Below are 25246 nucleotides of genomic sequence, written 5' to 3'. Positions count from 1 at the left end.
TTAAGCCACCAGAACACAGGCATCCCTAACACCCTTAATCTTCTCCTCATCTCTTCTGCTGAAGAATTTGGTCTTCACAATGACAGCTGCTTTGGGAGCTTTCTGTTTCCCAGAACTTTGTAGTAACCTGATTGCACTACATCAATTACGGGAGCAGCTCCGGTCTTGTTTGTAGCAGCACTCACTCATGTCTGTTCACTGACCACCGTCCACAATTTATCAAGGTTGACAGTTGGGCAGAAGCTCTGGTTCCTCTTTAAGTGGTAATGCCTCATACCAACTTTCCCAAAGTAACCTGGGTGATATTTGTCAAAGTGAATCCTGTGGTGATGCATGCCACCCGCGTTATGTGGCCATGGCCATGGCTCACATGGCCCTGAAGTTTCCTAGTCTTCCTCAGTCTGGATGGCATGTCGGCTGCCTAGAGGAAAATTTGTAATTTTGTAAATTCTGTATAGTCATTTCAACAAAGTTCACAGCATCTTTACCTGGAGTAGATTTCATTTCAGGAGACCACTTTCTCTTCTCATCCACAGGAAGCAACTTCCCATCTGCTAAAATCTTTTCATGAGATCACAACACCTTAATAAAACTTTTCAGACTCCACTTTTAATTCTAGTTCTCTTCCTATTTCTACCACATCTGCAGTTACTTCCTCCACTGATGTCTTGAATCCTTTTAATTCATATATGAGCATTACAGTCAACTTGTTCCAAATTCCTGTTAATGTTGATATTTTGACTTCCACTCACAAATCATAATTTGCTTGTGTGTGTGTTGCTGAAGATCAAACTCAGGGCCTTGCACATGCTGAACAAGTTCTTTATTACTGAACAACGTCCCCAGCCCTCACAAATACTTCTGTGAATCCTTTCCAGAAAGTTTTCAATTCACTTTGCCCAGATTCATCAAAGGAATTACTATGCAGGGCAGTTATAGCCTTATAAAAAGTTATTTCTTAAAAAATAAGGCCTCAAAGTTTATATGATTTTCTGTTCCATGAGCTGCCAAATGAAGGATGTATTAGAAGGCATGAAAATAACATTAATCCCATTGTACATCTTCAGAGATCTTAGTACATTATCAATGAACAGTAATATTTTGAAATAAATCTTTTTCTGAGCATTAGGTTTCAACATTGGGCTTAAAATATTCAGAAAACCATATTATAAACAGATGTGTTGTCATCCAAGCTTTGTTGTTCCATTTATAGAGTACAGGCAGAATAGATTTATTATAATTCTTTTTTTTGGAGAGAATTTACTGGGTCATTGTTTATTTTGTAAATTATTATTATTATTATTATTATTATTTGTTATTTTTAGGTTTACATAACAACAGAGAGTGTGTTGATGTATTACACATACATGGAGTATAACTTATTATAATTAGAATCCCACTCTTTTTTTTTATTGGTTGTTCAAAACATTACAAAGCTCTTGACATATCATATTTCATACATTAGATTCAAGTGGGTTATGAACTCCCATTTTTACCCCAAATACAGATTGCAGAATCACATCGGTTACACATCCACATTTTTACCTAATGCCCTATTAGTAACTGTTGTAGTATTCTACCTTTCCTCTCCTCTACTATCCCCCCTCTCCTCCCCTCCCATCTTCTCCCTCTACCCCATCTACTGTAATTCATTTCTCTCCTTGTTTATTTTCCCATTCCCCTCAATTCCCTAATATTTTCTAAATGGGAAAGGAGCATTGGCTTCAACTTAAATTACCAGATGCATTAGCCCTTAACAAGAGAGTCAGCCTGTCCATTGAAGCTGTGAAGCCAGGCACTGACTTCTCTTTAACTACGAAAGTCCCAAATGATTTCTTATTTCAAAGTAAGGTTGTTTCCTCTGCGTTGAATATCTGTCATTTAGTGTGGCCATTTATCTTCATTAATCACCTTAGCTAAATCTGGAAAACTTGCTGGAGCTTCTACATGAGCACTTGCTTCTTCCCCTCGCACTTTTATGTTATAAAGAAAGCTTTTTTTTTTTCCTTTAAACCTTGAGAAACAACTCCTGCTAGATTCAAATTTTATTTTGCAGCTTTATGATCTCTCTCAGACTTCATAGAATTGAAGAGATATAGGACCTTGTTCTGAATTAGGTTTTGGTTTAAGGGAACATTGTGGCTGATTTGGTCTCTATCCAAACACTAAAACTTTCTCCACATCAGCAATAAGGTTGTTTCACTTTCCGATTGTGTATTCACTAGTATAGCACTTTTAATTTTCTTCAAGAATTTTTCCTTATGTTCATAACTTGGCTATTTGGTGCAAGAAACAGCTTTTCTCCTATCTCATTTTTCAACATACCTTCTTAACTAAGCGTAGGATTTGCTTTTGATTTAAAGTAAGAGACATTCAACTCCCCCTTCTGCTTGAAAACTTAAAGGTCATTTTAGGGCTATTAATTGGCCTAGTCTCAATGGTATTGTGTCTCAGGGAATAGGAAGGCCTAAAGAGAGGCAGCGAGACTAAGGTTTAGCTTGTGATACCCTAAAATAATTATAGTAACTACATCACTGATCACAGATTACTATGTTGGGTACAATTAAAAAATTGAAATAGTAAGAGAATTACAAAAGTGTGACACAGAGACATGAGGTGAGCACATGTTGAAAAATTGGCACCAAGACTTGCTCAACACAGGGTTGCAACAAAACTTCAAATAAAAAAAAAAAAACAACTATGCAAATCACGACAAAACAAGATATGTATATACTGCTTTTGGAATATAAAATGATATGTTGGAATACAAAATTTTGAAACTATTTGGAATGAAATAAAAAGTTAAGCATTACATCTTTTGTATGGCTCAAGCCATTCCACTCCAAGGCATTTATACAAGAGAACTGTAAACATATGGCCTTACAGTGCCTGTATATGAAAGTTCATAGGAAGAGTATTTCTGTAATCCCCAAGTTGTATAATCTAAAAATACCTTCATAGATAAGTGAATACACAATAAAAAGAATGAACATTTCATAATGCAACTATTTGGATGAACTTCAATTATGTTGATTTAAAGGATTAAGACAAAAATGAATATGTACTATTTTAGCCAGCTTTTTCAATGCTCTGACTAAAAGACCCAACCAGAACAACTTTAGAGAAGAAAAGTTTATTTAGGGGCTCATAAATTCAGAGGTCTCAATTCATAAGCAGCAGGCTCCATTCCTCGGGACTCAGAGTAAGACAGGACATCATGGTGGAAGAGTGTATTAGAGGAAACTGGCACACATGATGATCAAGAGGCAGAGAGAGAGAATCTCCTCTCCAGAAACAAAATATATACCCCATAGTCATGCCCTAATGAACCACTTCCTCCAGCCACACCCCACCCAGTCACCACTTAGTTAATCTCATCAAGCATTAATGCATTGATGGAGTTAAGGCTATAATACGATCTTTTCTCCTCCAAACCTTGCATTGTCTCACACATGAACTTTTTAGGGGACACCATACATCCAAACCATAACGTATGCCGTATAATTTCATTTGTATAAAATTTTAGGAAATGCAAACTTATTTGTATTGACTGAGAACAGATGAGTGGTTGCCTGAGAACAGAGAAGGTACAGAAAGGGATAGGAATGAATTATTATGCAGAACACAAAAGATAATTAGAAAGAGACAATAAATATACTTCTTGATTGTGGTGATAGTTTCATAAGTGCATACTTATGTCGAAACTTAACAAATTATATGCTTCTGATATGGGCAGTTTACTATATGTCAACTATATCTCAAATCACTTTAAAAAAATAAGCAATAAATTAATGGCCATTACATCCTAAGATTGCAGTAATCAAATGGAACAAAGATGAAAAGACATTCTATCCAGGATCACCACCAGGTTGCTTGGATCTGAGGTCCTCTACTTTTCTACTGATAAGATCCTAAAAAACCTCCTAGTTTGAGTCCCTATGCTCTGTTCTGATGAAATGTTAGTCACCCAACTTCTATCACTCCTGAAAACATGCTCCTGCTTTTTAAAAATTCATCTTTCCTGGGAGGTAAAAGTTATCTCCCTGACCTCAGTTCTCTCCATTTAAAAAAATTTTAACACTTCTTGACAGGGTTGTCTTGAAGATAAAAGAATGTAATAGAATACCTTGTGTATTAATCAGCTGCATTATTGCTACAACAAAATGTCTGAGGCAACTAACTTATAAAGAGAAAAGGATTATTTAGTTCACAGTTTGGGAAGTTCAAAGAGAAGGAACCTATATTGGCTTAGTCTAGTGAGGGTTGTGGATTATGGTGTATATAGGAGCAAATTGATTAAATCTCCAGCCAGGAAGCAGTGAGAGTTCTTGACTGAGACAGGGATCCCATTGCTGCAGTCTGGCTGGGCACAAATAACCGAGCTGCCACGAGGCACTTGTAGGTTCAAACAGGAATTCCTTTATTGCCTGAACTCCACCAGCACTCCATGCACACTCTCCAGAAACTCTCTCTGCCCTCAACTGGGCTCCACAAGAACTCAACGGGAACTCCGCAAGAACTCAAAAGTAGTGGGCTCCTGAGGCAGCAGCAGCCGCCCTATTGCCAGACAGCAGGGGTCCACATACAACTGAATACACAGTCTGCCCCATCCAGCATCATCCAGTCACAGCAATTATACACAGCTTAACTTATCATCATCCCAATGGCTCACTCCCTCCAGCAAAATGCCAGGCGCCACCCCGACTCGGCTGTGGCTCTCAATATCTCCCCCCTTCTGTTTAATTAAGCAACAAGCATGTGGCTTAGGGACCGTGCCTGTCTTAGGTTGTCCAATACTACATATGGTCTCTACCCATCATCAGATGAGCTGACCTCAAGGCGTCAGCCTCCTGTCTTAGGTTGGTACCATTGCAATTGGATCTTACCCATCATTGACTACAGGTCCAGTATATAGCCATACTTGTGTATAGGCCTTTGCACCAGTGCGGGGGTGAGGTTCTTTGCCTCACCTCTGTTGGCCCCCAAATTTGGCCTTGGTGCCAGTGTGTGTGTGGGGGGGTGAGGTTCTTAGCCTCACCTCTGTTGGCCTCCAAATTTTAGACCATCACAAGCAGAAGGGAGGAGGATTCAAAATGCCACAACACCAAGCCAAATGACAGTTCCTTTTGGAAAAATTATACCACCGATGACACCATCAGCAAAGGTGCCCCAGCACTACCACAATTTGCTGCACCAACAGATAGTTCACAATGCATCCAAGTGATACATAGTCCAGGCAAGTTCTGCAAGCAGTTCAAAGCAGAGGAACCATCAATATGTCCATTTCCTCCCAAAGTAAATCGACTCCTTGATTGAGCATCACTTTTGAGCTATTATTCATTGATGAATCAGTTTATACAGTTTGTTGTAATAGCTATCATAGAAGCTGTAGTTTGGTTTTATCTTTGTCTTCACCAGCACTGGGATGAAGATAGGAATTCTGGCAATGATGGCTAAAAAAAAATTATGTAACATTCCAGCAGGCACTAAGAAAACAATTTTCTGAACAATTTACATTATTCTGAACAGAATTATTAAATATAATGAAAAGGAAAGGTGAAAGTAAACAAACAGATCTGTTAACCTCCTTATTTATTCACATATTAAAACAATCCTCAACAGCTGTTTACCTAATTTAAATTAAACCATTTAAATTACATGAATAAAAAAAAATATTTGGATCCATTTTTTCATGAGTGCTCCTCATATATGATATATGGACATTCGCACAGACATACAACACAAAACAGAAGTGTGCACACATAACACAATACATACAACACACAACATAATAGTAAAGGCCTTGTAGCTTTTCACAGGTGAAATCTCCATTGCAATGTTTAAAAACTCCACAGTCAAAAAATAGAACTGATCAGAAAAACATTAACCTAGGTCTGTATGAGATCAAAAAATAAAATAAAACTTCATGATGTGGAAAAAGGCAATAATAAAATAGATATTGAAAAAGGCATCCTTGTTACCACCTGGGTTTGACTCTTCTTTGGATATCCCATCCTTTTTCCTGCAACTTGCATAATGGGTCTGAAGGTATTCCCACAAGCAAACCCCAAGGTTTTTTATATTTGAAATAGGCTTTAATGGTGTTCATTATTCATTAGCCTCCAAGTGTGGGAGAACCACTGTTGCAGATGTAAGGATATCAGCTGTTATGGATTTGAGCCAAGTCATCTCCTTTTTGATCTGTAGAAATCGCTTTAGTTAGTCTCTCTGGAATCCAAATCTGCTGCTGTTCTCCCTGTGGAAACACACAAACAGACCCCCCGACTCCAGACAATCACTGGGTCAGGACCTTTCCATTGTCCTGTTAGAATATCCTTCCAAAGTACCTTGGGCTTATGTACATTTTTTGGACACATATGCCTTTCTGCAGCACTAAGCCCTGATAAATCCAAATTTTAAAAGTTTAGAGTAAAAAGGGTTATTTTAAGTTTATCTTTGGGGGATATATACCCCTTCCCAATTCCTTATTTTTGCTTTAATAAGTACATTTTAATAGTTTGATGAGTTCTTTCAACTATGCCTGTCCCTGTGGATTGTATGGGATTCCTGTTATATGAGTAATGCCAAATGATGAGCAAAATTGTTTAAAAGAGGTAGAGGTATAGCCAGGACCGTTATCAGTTTTTAACTGTTTTGGAATGCCCACAGTGGCAAAATTTTGTAAGCAATAAGCTATAACATCTTTAGTTTTTTCTCCAGCATGAAGGGAGCCCATCAAAAATCCAGAAGAAGTATCAACTGTAACATACAAACATTTTAATTTTCCAAATTCTGGCAAGTGTGTGACGTCCATCTGCCAAATATGGTTAGGTATCAGTCCTCTAGGATTGACTCCAAGATTAACTTGTGGTAAAAAGGTCACACAATTTTGACATTGTTTTATTATTTGTCTAGCTTGTTCCTTAGATATTTTAAAACGCTTTTTTAAAGTATTTGTATTGACATGGAAGGATTTATGAAACTTTGTAGCTTCTTCTAGTGTAGAAAAAATATGTATGTCATGTGTAGTTTTATCTGCTAAATCATTGCCAAAACTAAGGGCTCCTGGCAATCCTGTATGGGCCCTGATATGTCCTATAAATAATGGATCTTTTCTGTCCCAGATTAGACTTTGTATAGTGGAAATCAAAGAGAAAACAGTAGAGGAAGGGGAAATCCTACCAGCATCTTCAAGGGATACTATAGCATTAACTATATACTGACTATCAGAAAATAAATTAAATATAGAATCTTTAAACATCACAAAAGCTTGTAATACTGCATTAAGCTCTGCCTTTTGAACTGATTGTTTGGATACTAAAAATGTAAAAGTTTGATCAGAGATAACTACTGCTGCTGTACCATTATTTGACCCATCAGTGAATACATTTGGAGCATTCATGATAGGGGTTTTTCTTGTCATTTTTGGAAAAACTACAGGATGAGAAGACCAAAAAGACAACAAAGGATTAGATGGTAAGTGGTTATCAAATGAAACATTAGATTTGCACATGATTATAGCCCAAGTATTTAACTCATTAGCTAACTCATCAATTTGATCCATAGTATATGGAGTAATAATTTTATTGGGAGAAATTCCAAACACTCCCTTTGATGCTTTTATTCCTTTGAGTATTAATTGTCCTACAGCCTCAGGATACCTAGTAAGAATAGTGTTAGGAGAATAAGATAAATGTATCCATAATAATGGACCTTCTTGCCAAAATACTCCTGTAGGAATATTCTTTGTTGGTAGTACAATAAATAATAAAGGCAAACTTATATTAATTCTATCCAAATGCATATTTTCCATATTTGTTTCAATGATTTTTATTGCCTTTCTTGCTTCAGGCGGGGTGAATTTGGATCTCATGGACCTTTCAGGGTATCAGATAAAGGTCCCAACTCTCCTGTTGGTATGCCTAGATAAGGCCTTATCCAATATATGTCTCCTAATAACTTTTGAAAGTCGTTAAGTGATTTGAGTTGATCTACTCGTATTTGAATTTTTGGTGGATGGACCATGGTTGAGGATAATAGAACTCCAAAATAATTAATTGGAAAATTTAATTGTACTTTATCTATTGCTATCTCTAGATTATAATTGTTTTTAAAAGAGAGAGTGAGTGTGAGAGAGAGAGAGAGAGAATTTTTTTAATATTTATTTTTTAGTTTTCGTCGGACACAACATCTTTCTTTGTATGTGATGCTGAGGATTGAACCCGGGCCGCATGCATGCCAGGCGAGTGTGCTACGGCTTGAGCCACATCCCCAGCCCCAAGATTATAATTTTTTAATAAGTTTGTAAGTGTGGCATAACATTCTAGCAATGTGTTTTTATCTTTGTGTGCTAATAATACATCATCCATATAGTGAAATATTTGTAGTTCAGGATTTTGATTTCTAAGTGGCTGGATTGCTTTGTTAACATAAATTTGACACATAGTTGGGCTGTTAGCCATCCCTTGAGGGAGTACTTTCCATTCATATCTCTGATCAGGACCTTCATGATTCATCGCAGGGATAATAAATGCAAAACGTGGACTATCCTCAGCATGAATTGGAATTGAAAAAAAAACCAATCTTTAATATCTATAACTAAAACATACCAGGTTTTTGGCAAAGCAGTCAATTGGGGAAATCCCCCATTGAGCAGGTCCCATAATAACCATCTCATTATTAATGGCTCTTAAAACTTGCAATAATCTCCATTTACCAGATTTTTTTGATGACAAAAATGGGAGTATTATGGGGCGATACGGAAGGTTGTATATGTCCCTCCACTAATTGTTGTTTGACCAGGTCATGGGCTGCTTGTATCTTTTCTTCTGTCAGGGGCCACTGAGGAACCCATACTGGTCTTTCTGATTTCCGAGTAATTTTGATTGTCTCAGTGACCCCTCCTGAAAACCCAATCCATATCTATTTATTTCTTGATCTATTTGTATTGGTGCCACTATACTTTGTCCTTTTTCTCCTAATCCTTTTCCTTTTAAAACCTTGTCTAGCCATAATAGTGAGCGCATTTGGATTGATGTTATTTGTTAATGTCAAACCTAATTGATCTAGGACATCTCGTCCCCATAAATTTATAGGAAGATGATCCAATAAATATGGCTATATAGTTCCTTCACATCCTTTAGGATCCTTCCAATCTAATACCATTGCACTTCTATGGGGATTAGTAGCCACTCCTAGGCCTCGAAGTGTTTGAGTGGCTTGTTGAAATGGCCAATGTTTTGGCCATTCTTGACAAGAGATGATGCTAAGGTCTGCACCTGTGTCCAGTAGCCCATTAAATTCATGTCCTTGAATATTTAGTTTTAGCATTGGGGGAGAATCTAAATTTATAGAAAGCATAGCCCAATCTACACCTGTGGAGCCTAATCCCCTGGAACCTCTTTCTATAGTACGGCTGGAAAATTTATCATGTAGGCTGGGTATTATTAGTAACTGTGCTATTCTACCTCCTGGTGAAATTACTGATATACCCCTTGGAGAACTGGCTATAATTTTCATTTCACCTACATAATCAGGATCAATTACTCCAGGACTTATCATAAGTCCTTTTAGAGTAGAAGAACTGCATCCTAATAATAAGCCTACTGTTCCTTGGAGAAGAGGTCCTTTTACCCCTGTGGGAATGATTTGTACTCCCATCTCTGGAGTTAGTACTGCTCTGGCGGAGGCGCAGATGTCCAACCCTGCGCTCCCTCTAGTTTGTCTGATGAGAGATCTAATGGATAATGTGTCCTTGGCACTACCCTGATGGTGTTGCTGGTTTCCTCCAGTGCCCCATATATTTGTGGTCATGGGCCCCGGAGCATTGGGCCCCCTTGTCCGTTTTTTGGAGATGGAGTCCAATGTTTTTCTCCATGATATCGTGGGTAAATACTTGGTCCTTGTCCATTTTTTGATAATGGAGTACCCTCTATTGTGGTTTGAGAATGGCATTCATTAGCCCAATGTCTCCCTCTATGGCATCGTGGGCAAATACCCGGTACTCTACCCCTTTGATACCTAGTTTTGTTAAACCCTCCTCCTATGGGGCAACTCCTTTAAAAATGTCCTGTTTGTTCACAATTGTAGCATGTTTTTGGCCTGGCATCTAAAGCCTGTTGTACTGCAGCTGCCAAGACTTGCCCCTGTTTATTAATGTCTCTACATAATTTAATATATGTGTTTAAATCTTCATGTTTCCATGGTCTAATGGCCTCCTTGCACCATTTGTTTGCTTGTTCATAGGCTAGCTGCTTAATTAATGGCATCGCTTGTTTTGTATCCCCCAAAACTCTGGTATCTGTTTGAATAAGCCTATCTACAAATTCAGCGTAAGGTTCATTAGCTCCTTGTATTACCTTAGATAATTGACTTTGTAAATTTCTTCCCCCTATAAAGTTTTCCATGCCCTAATTGCAGCTGAAGCAATCTGTGAGTATATGGCAGGATCATATCCAACTTGTTGCAGCTGACCTTCATAAGGTCCCTCTCCTAGCAACATATCTAGATTTCTCTGAGGATAACCAGCTGCTGCATTTCACCTAGCCGTCTCCATGCAAAATTCCTCATTGGCAACCTTCCATAACAGATATTGTCCTCCATTTAGCACAGCTTTGCACATACTAGTCCAATCTGCTGGCATCGTGTCCAAGTTGGTAATGGATTCGACCATGCTTACAGTGAAGGGTGCTTTAGGACCATAAGTTGTTACAACCTCTTTTAGCTGCTTCACTGTTTTGAAATCTAGAGCACGGTGAATTCGCTGCCCTCCTGCCTGCTCAAATACAGGGCATGCTAATCTTTGAGGTCCTGTCTCAGGATCCCATCTATCAACTATGGGGGTTGGGGGCTACTCAACATATGATGTCTCCATAGGTGGAGCTGTTGGTTTAATACTTACGCCCTCTAGTGATAGAAAGGTGTTAGTAGCAACTTCCCGTTGTAACTTTTCCCCTGATAGCCTTCCCTTCTCTAAACTTTCTTCCCCTGTCTGACTAACTCAAGAGACTTCCTCTTTTACTTGATCTAAAATGTCTTCTCCTTGACTAAGCAAACAAGATTGTACCAACATCCATAATGGTAATGTGCCAACTGGCAGAGTTCCTGGGCTTTCCTTTTCTATCCTTTTTAAATCTTCACCATGATGGTTCCATTGTGATATATTTAATAACCCCTCTTTAATGAACCATGGGCTACACCTTTGTATCGTCTTAACGTATGCCCTGTTCTTGATTTTACTGAGATGCCTCCTTCCTCTAGCAATTTACTTAACACCCTTTAGGTTTGGTTTTTACCAATTTTAATTCCATATTTCTGCTATAAAAATAACGGAACCCAACAAGATAACACAAAACAAAACTGAAGCAAAACGAAACAAAAACGGAACAAAAAATCGTTGTATCAGTTTTTCTATTTTCTTGACATGTGCATTTGTGGTCTATCTCTATCTCTTCCTCAGGGGCGAACAACTTCACACCTTGAGCCAACCATTTTCCCCAGTTTGCCTGAGAAAGTTCTAGGGACAGGCAGCTTGAAACAAAAACAAATCAAAACAAGAACACATTGTTTTTTGAAATGGTCATCCATTCTCTTGCCCTCCCTCAGGGGCGAGCAATTTCACTTACCCTCAAGCTTCAGGTGTCCCCCGCAGCGGCCATCAAATGCCGAAGTCTTGCTGGGCACAAATAACCGAGCCACCACGAGGCACTTGTAGATTCACACAGGAACTCCTTTACTGCCAGAACTCCACCGGCACTCCATGCGCACTCCCCGGGAACTCTCTCCGTCCTCAACCAGGCTCTGCAAGAACTTAATGGGAACTTTGCGAGAAGTCAATGGGAACTCAACGGGAACTCCGCAAGAACTCAAAAGTAGTGGGCTCCTGAGGCAGCAGGAGCCACCCTATTGCAGGACAGCTGGGGTCCATATACAACGGAATACACAGCCTGACCCAATCCAGCATCATCCAGTCACAGCAATTATACACAGCTTAACTTAATTATCATCATCCCAATGGCTCGCTGGCGTCACCTCTCAACCACTCCCTCCGGCAAAATGCCAGGCGCCACCCTGACTCAGCTGTGGCTCTCAACATCCCACCTCCCCTTTGAAGGCATGCCTTAAGGACCCACCTCTTAAAAACCGAAAGGCACTTTCATTGGAGACCAGACCTTTACATAGGGACCTTTGGGGTGAAAGGAGCAGGACAATAGGAATGACTCTTATTTCTACTATTTGAGTACTATCCTCAAGCCATAATTGTATATACTCTTATTATGCTATGGGGACTCCAGCTGAAGCCACATGTGTAAACTGTAAATAAAGTTCTTAACTATTGGATCTCAAGCTTGGTGACATATTAGAATAACAAGGGAGACTTGAAAAACAAATACCCCCCCCCAAAAAAATATGTTTAGGTTTTACCCAAAAATTTTGATTTAATTGACTTGATGGCACAGCTGGGCATTAGGATATTCAAAATCTTCCCAAGACTAAGAAACACTGCTTTAATACTGCTTAAATTTTAACATACTTTGAATCATTTGTGGTCTTGTTAAACTTTGTATTCTGATTCAGTAGGTCTGGAGTGAGGTATGAGATTCTTCATTTCCACTAAGTTCCCAAATTATAATGTGGATGTTGTTGATCCTGGGGTGGTAATTTAAGTAGAAAAGCTAAGCCACAGGGTGAGTCTGAATCAATTAGAGATCTTTTTTGAATCTGAAGTGTCCAGATCCTGCCCCCAAGATGGGGCCCCAGCCCCTGTATTTTATTATAGGCTAACCAAATGAGTTGGATGTCCTCTGAGCAAGAACCATCTTGCTAGTTTGACATTTTACACATGAAGATACTGTACCAGGAAGCTGTCCTAATGTTGCTTTCTCCTGGAAAACTTCACTAGTGAACAAAACACATTTTCAATGGGAACATTTTCTGGTGTCTAAGTTCCCAGTGTGGATTGGGGACTGCCATCTGCAGTGTGAATCGAGCGTGACGGTTTCATTAACACAGCTCAGAACCTAGTGTGGAGCAGCCTGTATGATGAATGGGGTCTTGGGTTCTACTTGAGGCATTATCACATAATATATCAGTTTTATGTCACATGAACTGATGGTTTTATGGCCTTTCCATTCAAGTTGATAGGCCCCTTGTCACAAGCTCTTTTTAATATGGTTTGAGGGCATTTTTTGGTGGTGATGACATAATGATTTATAAAACCTACTTCATGCATCAGCCACACATATGTAGATCAGAAATATTTCTTTCTGGAAAAAATTACCATTCTGTGATAAATAAGTACATATTCAATGAGCAAGCATTCATCAATTTACAGATTTGAATTCATGTTTCTTTATACCATAGGAACAAGCAATTAGCACTATGCCAAGGAAATAGTCTTGTCAGTAGGATCCTCCCAAAGGGAAGATCAAACTTAGTGCCAACTTGACCTTCACTGTACTATGCACTTGCTGGAGATGCCATCAGTCTGAATGTTGATAGGGAAAAGGCGCTTAAAAGGAAGCACCACAGATAGAAGACAAAAAGGTTTTCATCTACATTCCAGGGTTGTTATATAACTTATTATTTGCCATATTTTATCCTCGAAACATCCTGCAAGGTAGGAATTATTATCTACAATATAAAGAAAACTTAAGTGAGGCCTCATGCAAGGCTTGAAACTAGGTCAGTCGGACTCCAAAGTCCACACTTATTTTGCTATATTACAATGTTGGCATAAAACACCTACAGGTCAATGTGAGTTAATTATGGTTACACCAGTTTTACAGATATCAAATCAACTCTTTGTAATTGTTCCCATTCTGCTTACTTGGCCCAGCTTTGAATCTGTAGGGACTTGACATCAAAAGTGTTAATGCTATGTCTTGAAAGGTTCAAAAACATTAAGCAAGTAAAAACTCTCTTTCATTGATAAATGAAATATTCTTCATTCTTAACTGCTTGAATGAAATAATATCATCAGTCAATTTTAAAACCTCCTAAAAATCATTTGTAACAGAAATAAAGTAAGTCTAATGGCAATATTTTTACTTTATAAATATTTGTGATATTTGTTGTAGAGAGACAATGATTAGCTTCTGAACAACTTTTAATATTTGCAAGTCACTTTCACAGATATTGTATGATCCTCATGACATTGTTGTCATGTTAGCATTAATCCATTTTTAGATAGGAAATCAAGTCTCAGAGACTCAGGAATCAGGAATCCCACCCTCAGAAATGGCCACAAAGTCAATAATGAAAAGATAATGCCCCACTCCAAGTTCCAAGTTTCTCATTACTCAAGAGAATATAACTTAAAAAATTACTTTTCTGCTTTTACAAGTCTCCATGTCAAAACAAGAAAAATATTTACTAAAACAATTTCAGTTGCAAAATATTTCAAAGAGTTAAGAGAATTGTCAACTCAAATATCTGGGGACTTCCTAGATAATTTAAGGATCCAAAATGTTTTTGAATTGTAATTACAAATCTCTGTTTTCTTCATTATATCCTTTCTAAATATAAAACCAAAAGATGAATATTTGGTAGAGCGAAAAAAATGATGGCATCTGACCTCTAAACTTAGAAAAAATATACCATGTAAACAGAATGCCTTACAAAAATGAAACAAAGCAAATGGAGATCAGAGATCAGAGGTCTAGATTCTGCCAGCAAGGAGGAAGCAAAGAGGAGTTTTTGCTTAGAAGATTGCTTTTGTCTTCTGGGAATTAATTTTTTTTTTAGAGAGAGAGAGAATTTTTTAATATTTATTTTTTAGTTTTGAGTGGACACAATATCTTTGTTTGTATGTGGTGCTGAGGATGGAAACCGGGCCGCACGCATGCCAGGCGAGCGCGCTACCGCTTGAGTCACATCCCCAGCCCTCTGGGAATTAATTGATGTGAAGAATATGTGGTGTTTTTATCCTGAGGTGGCTACTTGGGGCGCAATGAAAGTGTGTCTAACCAGACCATTTCTTGAAAGGTGTAATTTCATCTCACTCCAGTCAGAATGGCAGCTATCAAGAATAAGTGTTGGAGAGGATGTGAGGAAAAAGATACACTCATGCACTGCTGGTGGGACTGCAAATTGGTGCAGCCAATATGGAAAGCAGTATGGAGATCCTTGGAAAATTTGGAATGGAACCACCATTTGACCCAGCTATTCCTCTCCTGGGTCTATACCCAAAGGACTTAAAAACAGTATACTACAGGGACACAGCCACATCAATGTTTATAGCAGCACAATTCACAATAGCTAAACTGTGGAACCAACCTAGATGCCCTTCAGTGGATGAATGGATAAAAATAAATGTGGCACATATACCCAATGGCATATTACTCAGCATTAAAAGAGAATAAAATCATGGCATTTGCAGGTAAATGGATGAAGTTAGAGAAGATAATGCTAAGTCGAAGTTAGCCAATCCCAAAAAACCAAATGCTGAATGTTTTCTTTGCTATAAGGAGGTTGATTCATAGTAAGATAGGAAGCGGGAGCATGGGAGGAATAGATAAACTCTAGATAGGGCAGAGGGGTGGGATGGGAAGAAAGGGAGATGGGGTTATAAATGATGGTGGAATGTGATGATCATTATTATCCAAAGTATATGTATGAAGACACAAATTGGTGTGAGTCTACTGTATACTAGAGATATGAAAATTGTGCTCAATATGTGTAATAAGAATTGTAATGCATTCCACTGTCATATATAAATAAAAAATAAATAAAATTTTTAAAAAGGCAGGAGTTAAAACTAAAGAGAGAAGGGTAACAACATGAAGCAGAGGTCATTCTCGGTAGCCACGAAATAAGAGAAAGCCTTCAGACTGGAGTAGTCTGCAACCTGGCAGGAGAGGAATTTATAACCTCTTTAGGTGGCAGTATCCACATTTCCACTTTGTGCTAGGAGCAATCTGGAAATTGCATCAGTGACTGGAAATGGCCAGTCACTTTGGGAACATTGGAGAAGTTGTATGATATACCAAGTCTGCATCTCTGTCTCTTCCCACCATATTCAGTCAAGTGGGTGAATAATAATGTAAAATTTAAGGTAGGCATCATTATATCATCCTTACAACATATTTATAAAGTCAAATAATGATCCTCACTTTACAGAGGAAGAAAGCTTAGAGAGTCTGTAGATGCTTTCCCCAGTGCCTTTTGCAAAGCTGGAGTCAGGATGCAGGTATGTGCCTGCAGTATGTTGAGCATACAGTTCTGTGGTTGAGTCCATACCAGAGAAATATTTAGGCACTACTATATAAATCATTTTTATTATAGGACAGTAGCATAGAAAACACTTTTGAGATAAGAAAATATTTTTGATTAGCAAAGGGTGCAAAGCAAGGCTATCTACACACAATTGGCTAATAGGAGTTGTAAAGCATGAATTAAAATAGATATGAATACCTGTTAATTCTAACTAGGTAAGGAACCTCAAATATAAGCAGATAATGTGTAAGTCTATCTAAACATTCAAATACTTGCATTATTATTACTAGGTAAAGTCACTTCCTTGAGAGGCTTTCCCAACTTCTGGACCTGGTTTACTCTCCAGAGTACTTGCCTCTATAATACCCTGTCTACTCCTTAACACTTGCCTGACTTGTGCTTGCTTTTGTGTTTGAGTAGAGCTGTGATTGATTGGTTCTCCTCTGGACCACATTGGTTAACAGGGTTGTAAGCAGCATTTTAAAAATATATTTTTCATCAATTTTTTATAACTTTATTTAATTAATTAATTTATTTTATGTGGTGCTGAGGATCAAACCCAGTGCCTCACATGTGCTAGGCAAGTGCTCTACCACTGAACCACAACCCTAGCCCCTGTAAGAAGCATTTCTAATGATAATCTCTATTACATTCAAATGTTAAAATTTTGAACAACGTGGGAAATTTTTGAATAATGATTATGTAAAAAAGCAATAGGTTAAAAAACTATGACATTGTGGTGCAATTTTTCTTAAAATTTGTTGTATATGCACAACACACTATAGAGATAGTCAAAGACATAATTGTGGTTTTATGGATGGTATATCATACATGATTTTCTTTTTTCCCCTGATTTTGCTTAGCCATAGTTTTTAAAATTATTAATATTTTATTATGTAGAAAAAAATAATAATAGACTACTTTTAGGCTCCATAGAAAAGAACTAAGGCTGATTAAAATGTGAAGAATTACTGATGGTTAATTCACCCTGTTTACATGAATCTAAGAAAGAAGTATAAGCTTCAAGTAAAAGGTAATTTAGGATAAGGCTAGAAAGGGGTTAGGAGAAAGACAGAGAGGTAATTGAATAAAAAGAGGGAAAGAGTCGGCAGGTAGGGAGGAAACAAATTATTTGACACTTTTATCGAGAAAATAGCCAACCCGTCTTAATAATCCTTAATAGCTAAAGAAATTATATCCTTGGTTAATTTGTCTTTAAGTTATTCAATAAAGTCAGGTCAAGGCAAAGTGATGGTGTTCTATGACCCATTATCACTGGAGCCAACTCTTATCAAAAGATGATTCATTTCTGTATGTGGCTCACACATTACATTAAAACTTATAGTTTTTGGCATTCTTAATTAAAATTCTAAGATTACTGCCAATAACTTTCAAATACCATGCTTTTTCTAACATTTAGATGTTTTCTTCTTAGTCTTCATATTGACCAGAGAGGATTTTTTTGGTGATGATTTTGAGGAGAGAATCATGAAAAAAAAAAATGATAAGAAAGTAGTTAGTTCTAGGTCACCAGGCAGTAGGTCTTTTTTTTTTTTTTTTTTCTTGTTTGCCATTAATTCCATGGAAGGGGAACAAAAAATTGTTGAGGGCCAGGTGAGGTGGCACATGGCTGTAATCCCAGCAGCTCAGGAGGCTGAGACAGGAGGATCGCAAGTTCAAAGCCAGCCTCAGCAACAGCGAGGTGCTAAGTAATTCAGTGAGACCCTGTAGCTCAGTGAAACCCTGTCTCTAATAAAATACAAAAATTAGGCTGAGGATATGGCTCAGGGGTTGAGTGCCCTGAGTTCAATTCCTGGTATCCCCTTCCCCCAATTTTTTTTTAGGAGAAGCACAGATACTTTTTTCCTTTGAAACAAAAGTTTAGGGACCATTTGTGTTTTCACTGATAAATGGAAAATACTTTATAAATTTTATGAAAAACATCTTAAACTTTTTGTGTGTGTGTGTGATGCTGGAGATTGAACTCAGGGCCTTGTGCATGCAAGGCAAGCACTGTACCAACTAAACTATATCCCCAGCCCAGTTTTAAAAGAGTAATAGAGGCACTCATATTGAAGATATAAATCCATCTGTTGAGACCTGGGCCCACATGCTTGCAAATCCTACTAATTGGTAAAAATATTATGAGACCCTGATTATTGAGCACAAGTTTTATCAGAGGCATTATATTAGTCAATTATTTAAATTGTCTCACATTCTCACAATAGTTCGTTAAAAATTTCAGAAACAGATGACAAAGAAACTAAATTTAAAATCATCCCAAGCTTTGTCATATAGAGTTACCTAGGTTGTTTTAACCACTACAAACTTTATTTGTAGTGGTTGCATGATATTTGTATCTGTTTTTCATTCATTTAATCTATTGATAGATATTTAGGTTTATAATTTCACTATTTTAAACAATGTTACAGAAGTGGTATTATATGTATTTTGGACTCTCGTACAATTGTTTGCTCAGAAGAAATTTTTAGAAATGAAATTACGGGTTTAAAGAATGTGCCTTTTAAAGAACCTTTTAAAACTGTGTTAATTTTCATTCTAGAAAAAGGAGATTCAGCTCCACTCCCGATAGTGGTATGTGAAGGGGCCCATTTCCTTACACATCCACATTAACACTAAATAATTCCATTTCTTTAATCGATGCCATTTCAATAAATAGAAATGTTACTTCAATTTTCATTTAATTACCAATAGGTTGAATGCTTATTGTCAAGGGAGCTATTTTTCCATTTTATAGTCACCCTATAAAATCCTTGTATGTACCTCAGTAAGAGAGATCGTGGTAAATGAACTAGCATTAATCATAGCATAATGCTCAATTCAACATTATTATTCACTTTATATGTGTTTTAATGTTAAAAGTTTTTCTTTTCCCTCAGATAGTGAACTACAGAAAGGAGGGATTTTACTCTGTTCATCTCCACGAAGTCCTACTTTCTCCTAAATCTTAAGGCATATACAGTAACCCATGAATCTTTCGCAGTGTATCAAAATAGAAGTGGGGTTGCAGGGCATATAGCAGGGCTGCTTTTGCTTTCCTAGGTTTTGCTCATGCTTCTTCCGAGGGAAATGAACTCAGAGGGAGCTTAAGAAACTTGTTCAAAGCCAAAATCTAATTGGTGGCAGAGCCAAGCCGAGAACTCAGGTCTTCTCTCTTCTTGTCACCCTGTCTGCGTAATCTGTATGCCCTCAAATCTGAACCCAAATGATGACTTTTAAGCTGAACATACTCTTAATTATCTACTTTCACTAACTGCCCTTGGCTGATCATACCTCTCTAAGTAGATTTTCAGTACTTTCAGAGAAGCAAGTTTTACTCTGTTGCTCCTTTCATTCATAGTACCTAACGTGGTGAGGCCAGCAGTAAACCTTCAATAAATGCTGGCAGGATGCTGAGCCTATGTCAATCTCTCTGCTACATTTCTTATATTTTCTATAATGAAACCTCTCAAAAATCTCCTAGTCAGTTGTTTTTAAAAATTTCAAAGATCAGACACATTTAAAGTTGCCTTGTTTCAGAATTTTTGTGCCCTCATTGCCTATATAACATCCTTTTTAATCACAGCATTGAGAGAGTATTTGTTGTAAATGTTAATTTATCTTGAATCTTACAAGAAATTGTTTTTCTTTTTTCTTTGCTAAAATGTTCCTTTAATACTCACTAGGTGATTTAGTATGCACTCAATTTGATTCATGGGGAACATAATATACCAAGTTTCATTGGTGATTTTTTTTCTGTTTTTACCTTTAACATCATTAGAATCTATAATGTTTCTCCTTAGAGGAGGAAATGATTAAACAATACTACCTCACCCCTTCAGTCACTAACTAGACAATTTAATCTAAAATGGAACACACTTTTTTTTCCTTAACATGACCAAAACTAACTTGATTCAACTTCCTTCTAACACAATAGAACCTTCATGGGATGCTAAATTCCTCTAAGAGAAAAACAAAACTAAAAGCCTATCAATGAAGGGTTTAAAAAAAATCCTGCTAATCACATTAGCTTTTCCTCCCTGGGGAGGAAGGAACTACCATTCCCTAAAACCACCCAAAGCTGGTAAAACAAATTATGACCAGAGAATTTCCTGTCAATGGAACTCTCATTTCCTGTCTGAATTTTTCTGCAAGACTGTCAACAGAATACCTGGAATTAGAGTGGACAGTGCTTCTTCAGCAGCCTTGGTTATCAATGTTAATTCTTGGATCTCTTCCATCCATGGGGCTTTAGCAGATAAATAACACCATTATTCTTCATCTTTCACACTCAGGTATAAGTCTCACTCAAGAACAGCTTAGATTTATAGGTGATGTGATTTAGAATTCTAGGCCCATAAGTTAATGCTTCACAAATGTCTACTTTATCTCTTTGAGGATGATAAATGGACTGATCCTTGGCACAGCTCCCCATCTTCTTATTTGGTCCCTTTGCTTCTGATTATGGCCTGATTCTGCCAGATTCACTACTGTTTGCAGTAGAAAAAGCAGTGATTTGGTATAGACAAGAAAGAAAGATTAATGTCAATGACAGAGCAATGTTTTTGAGATGTCATCTCAGGAGGATAAATAATAATATAGAGCACCTATTAGGTACTAGGCCATGAATTTGTACTTCAGAAAATTAAAATGTATTTTTAATTGTGAATCAATTAAAGCCTATATTTACTTGATTTACATATATTCATACATATTAATTCATTTAATTCTTTCAATAGCCATATTAGTCAACTTTATATTGCTGTGACAAAAACCTGATAAAATCAACATCAAGGAGGGAAAGTTTGTTTTGGCCTCTGGTTTCAGAAGTTTTAGTTCATGGTCAGCTGACACCAATTGCTTAGGCCTGATGTAAGGCAGAACATTATGGAAGCAGGACAGTGGCAGAAGAGTCTATTCTTCTCGTAATAGGGAGCAAAGAGAGAGAATGAAGAAGGGATGGGGAATGTAACATACCCTTCAAGGACATGCCCCCAGTGACTATTTCCTCCAGCTAAGTCCCACCTCCTAAAGTTTCCACCACCTCCCAATAATTCCATCAAATTATGAGCCCATCATTGTACTAATCCACAGGTGAGATCAGAGCCCACTCATGATCCAGTCACTTCCTGAAAGCCCCGCCTCTGAACATTGCTGCATTGGGAACCAAGTCTTTAAAGCCTCAGTCTTTAGAGGGCATTTCACATTCAAACCTCAACAACAGACCTATGACCTATGTATTGTTACTATTCCTACTTTATAGATGAGGAGACTGAAGCATAAATTATACAATGATCTCCAGTTTACGTAAGAAATGGCAAAAGCAGCGTTAGAAGTCAGCCCACCTGTCTCCAGAGGCTATGCTTCAACCATGACTATGTTAAATGAATTAAATTGTAAATGGAGTGGAAATCCCACTTGATGACACTCCAAATCTAGTCCCCTCCAATCATGTTATTTTATGCATTTATATGCATACATGTTTGTACAAATACTTGGATTTTGTTTTGCTGCTGCTTTGTTTTTGGTTGATTTCTCACATATCAGTATTAACATGTTATGTATGCTTTATTTTTTGAGTAAAAGTTCCTTGAATTGTATGTTTCATCCAGGGCCTTTTTGATCATGTTTCAGTTTGTTCTACTTTTTTTTTTCATATGTAGAAGGGAGCTTTTTATGTCCATTTATATGAAATAGTGGGCCCCTGAACCCTTCTCTAAATGTTAGGTGTGGGTGCACTGACAGCTATCATACTCTTAAAGAAAGGCATTCAGTTAATCATGCATTTTTCCTCAATTTTTTTCAGTGTCATGTCAACTTATTTGATTCCTGTTAAGTCAGGGCATTTAAGATGTTAGGTCAATATCTGGTCAACATAGAGGTTTACAAACTCAGGAACATGATTTAGATATGTCTGAGCCCAGGCAGCATTTCAAGCTCACTTGTTCAGAAGGACTTTCTGTACTGTGTCTGAAAGATGGAATCTTCTCAGCTCTATGTATCACTCATCTCAATCACCCCTCCTCTGAAGTGAAAGGGCTTGTGGATTGGTTGACAGTGGTACAGATCATAAAGAAGTCCTTCGGTGGAAAGACCAAGTGCACTCTACACTGTGTCTAACAAATTCTTATCCGTTTTTAGATCGAGTAAACTTCTATGCTCATTCTAATCAGATACAATCCACCCTATACTGTAAGTCACTCATTATCATTGAGATTACTTGGTGGTTGTTGAAACTCAAGTCAGGGCACTTATAACCCCTCGTGATGGTTCTTTGGTTTTCCTCAGTCCCTTTTGTGATTGATAAAAAGCAGCAAGAGAGGCCAAGAGATTCCTATTCTGCTGATTATAGGCCTCTCTCTCATCACATGAATGTCCTCCGACTGTATCCTTTTAGGACAAACTGATGAGATTTCAAACAATCCCATTCTTTCCTACTCAAGAACCAGCCCACTTTCTTGAGGTTAGAGCACAGGAGGGCCAATCAAATGTCCATGCAATGAGCCCAGATCCTTTAAAACCAATAATCTCCTACCTCAGATGTGATCTAATGCCTCTGGTGTTTTGGATTACAAAAAGAGAAAGGTTATGTTTTTCAGATTTCACCCCCCAGACTCAAATTAGCTAACTCACGGATGAAAAGCCATATTATTCTAAGGCTGGGTTACATGAATTTCATAGTCTACTCATTTTTTTTTTTTTTTTGAGAGAGAGAGAGAGAGAGAGAGAGAGAGAGAGAGAGAGAGAGATTTAATATTTATTTTTTAGTTCTCGGCGGACACAACATCTTTGTTTGTATGTGGTGCTGAGGATCGAACCCGGGCTGCACGCATGCCAGGCGAGCGCGCTACCGCTTGAGCCACATCCCCAGCCCGTCTACTCATTTTTTAAGATGTGATATATTCCCTCCTCCATTCTCTGAGTCTATATGGATATTAACTTTCTTTGCTACCAGTCAGTCCCCAACCTTTTGGAACCCTTGATTAGAAACAGCTCCATAGGAACTACATGTCAGAGATATTTTAGTCATGGCCAGAGTCAGTTACTTGTAACATCCATAATAAAGAAGGTTATTTCCCATTTGGGAAATGTAATTCTCATGCAGTTGCTCTGTGTCTTTCCTTATGTGACATTAGCATAGGGAAGAAGACATAGAGAGTTGGGGTTACTGGTAGATAGTAGGTAGAGGTTCTTGTTTGATTATAAGTGGACACAAGGCCAAGACTATCCCTCCTGGGTAACACTTCCACAGATCATACTTTGGGTCCACGGCAGGTCTATACTAAGTACCAGTATATTTGCCATTCTCAAGGTACGGTAAACATACATTGGAGAAAAGATAACCTCTTTAACAAAGGGTGCTGGGATAACTGGAAATCCATATGTAACAAAATGAGATTAGACTCATCTCTTACCCTGCACAAAACTCAATTCAAAGTGGATCAAGAACCTAAGCATTAGAACAGAGATGTTGTGCCTACTAGAAGAAAAAGTAGGCCCAAATCTCTATCATGTTGGTTTAGGAAACAAATTCCTCGCAAGACCCCTAAAGTGCAAGAAATAAAATCAAGAATCAGTAAATGGTATGGTATCAAACTAAAAAGCTCCTTCTCAGCAAAGGAAACAATAAAGAACATGGATAGCCTACAGAATGGGAGAAAAATCTTTGCCACCTGCACCTCAGATAGAGCATTAATCTCCAGAATATATAAACAACTCAAAAAACTTAACACCAAAACCCAAATAACCAAATCAACAAAAGGGCTAAGGAACTGAACAGACACTTCACAGAAGAAGAAATACAATCGGTCAACAAATATATGAAAAAATGTTCAACAATTAAAACTACACTGAGATTTCATCTCACTCCAGTCAGAATGGCAATTATCAAGAATACAAGTAACAATAAATGTTGGTGAGAATGTGGGGAGAAAGGTACTCCCATACACTGTTAATGGGACTGCAAATTGGTGCAACCACTCTGGAAAGCAGTATGATGATTCCTCAGAAAACTTGGAATGGAACCACCATTTGACCCAGTTATCCCTCCTCAGTATATACCCAAAGGACTTAAAATCATCATACTGCAGTGACACAACCTAATCACTGTTCATAGCAGCTCAATTTACAATAGCTATGTGCCCTTTAACAGATAAATGGTAAATAAACTGTGGTATACATACACAATGAAATATTATTTAGCCATAAAGAAGAATGAGATTATGGCATTTGCCAGTAAGTGGCTGGAACTGCAGACTATCATGATAAATGAAATAAGTCAATTCCAAAAAACCAAAGGCCAAATATTCTAATACGTGGATGCTGACTTGTTCACAATAGGCTGGCAGAGCGGGGGGAGGTTTACGGGCAGAGTAGGAGGAGTGGGGGAAGAGGTGGGGATGGAAATACAATAAAATGAATCAGATATAACTTGCCTATGTTCATGTATGAATACATGACCAGAGTAACTCCACATCATGTACAACCACAAAAATTATATATCAAAAAAATTTTGATATATCAAAATACATTCTACTGTGATGTATAAAAAGAACAAATTAAACATTTTTAAAAATTATATTTACATAAGGATATGTAACAAAAAACATATTTGCCATTCTCAAGCTTACTACTCTGTCATTCTAATGAAAAGTGAACAGATCATTTTTACTAGCCCTGTCCATATGTGTGCAATGTTTCCACTAGCAAGTTGCCTCCCTATAAACATAGTCTGTGGCCAGGTCATCCTTAGTGTCCAAGGTCTAAATAATAAGGTATAATTTCACACATAAGGGAAACAACCAATAATACAAGAAGCAACCTGAAATTTCAATGGACAGATAATTGGAGGCAAGAGAAAATCATAGTCATTGTGGACTAAGGTTGTTCAGAGAGAGCTTCAATGGAAGATGAAGTATCTACTTAGGGCCTTCAAGGACTGATAGCTTTCTGTGGGCAGGAGTCAGGTCTGAGACATGGGAAGCATTACCAGGAAGGCATTTGGGATGGGGAATGATTTGAGCAAATACGT

General features: G+C 37.7%; 1 pseudogene; it reads right to left on the bottom strand.

The window, feature by feature from the left end:
* On the bottom strand, nucleotides 1–412 carry LOC143408844 (large ribosomal subunit protein uL15 pseudogene; annotated as a pseudogene).
* Between the last annotated feature and the right edge of the window lie 24834 nt (nucleotides 413–25246).

The sequence above is a fragment of the Callospermophilus lateralis genome, chromosome 10 (assembly GCF_048772815.1).
Source record: "Callospermophilus lateralis isolate mCalLat2 chromosome 10, mCalLat2.hap1, whole genome shotgun sequence".
Classification (NCBI taxonomy): domain Eukaryota; kingdom Metazoa; phylum Chordata; class Mammalia; order Rodentia; family Sciuridae; genus Callospermophilus; species Callospermophilus lateralis.
The sequence above is the reverse complement of the archived record's forward strand: the minus strand, read 5'-3'. Positions and strand labels throughout refer to the sequence as shown.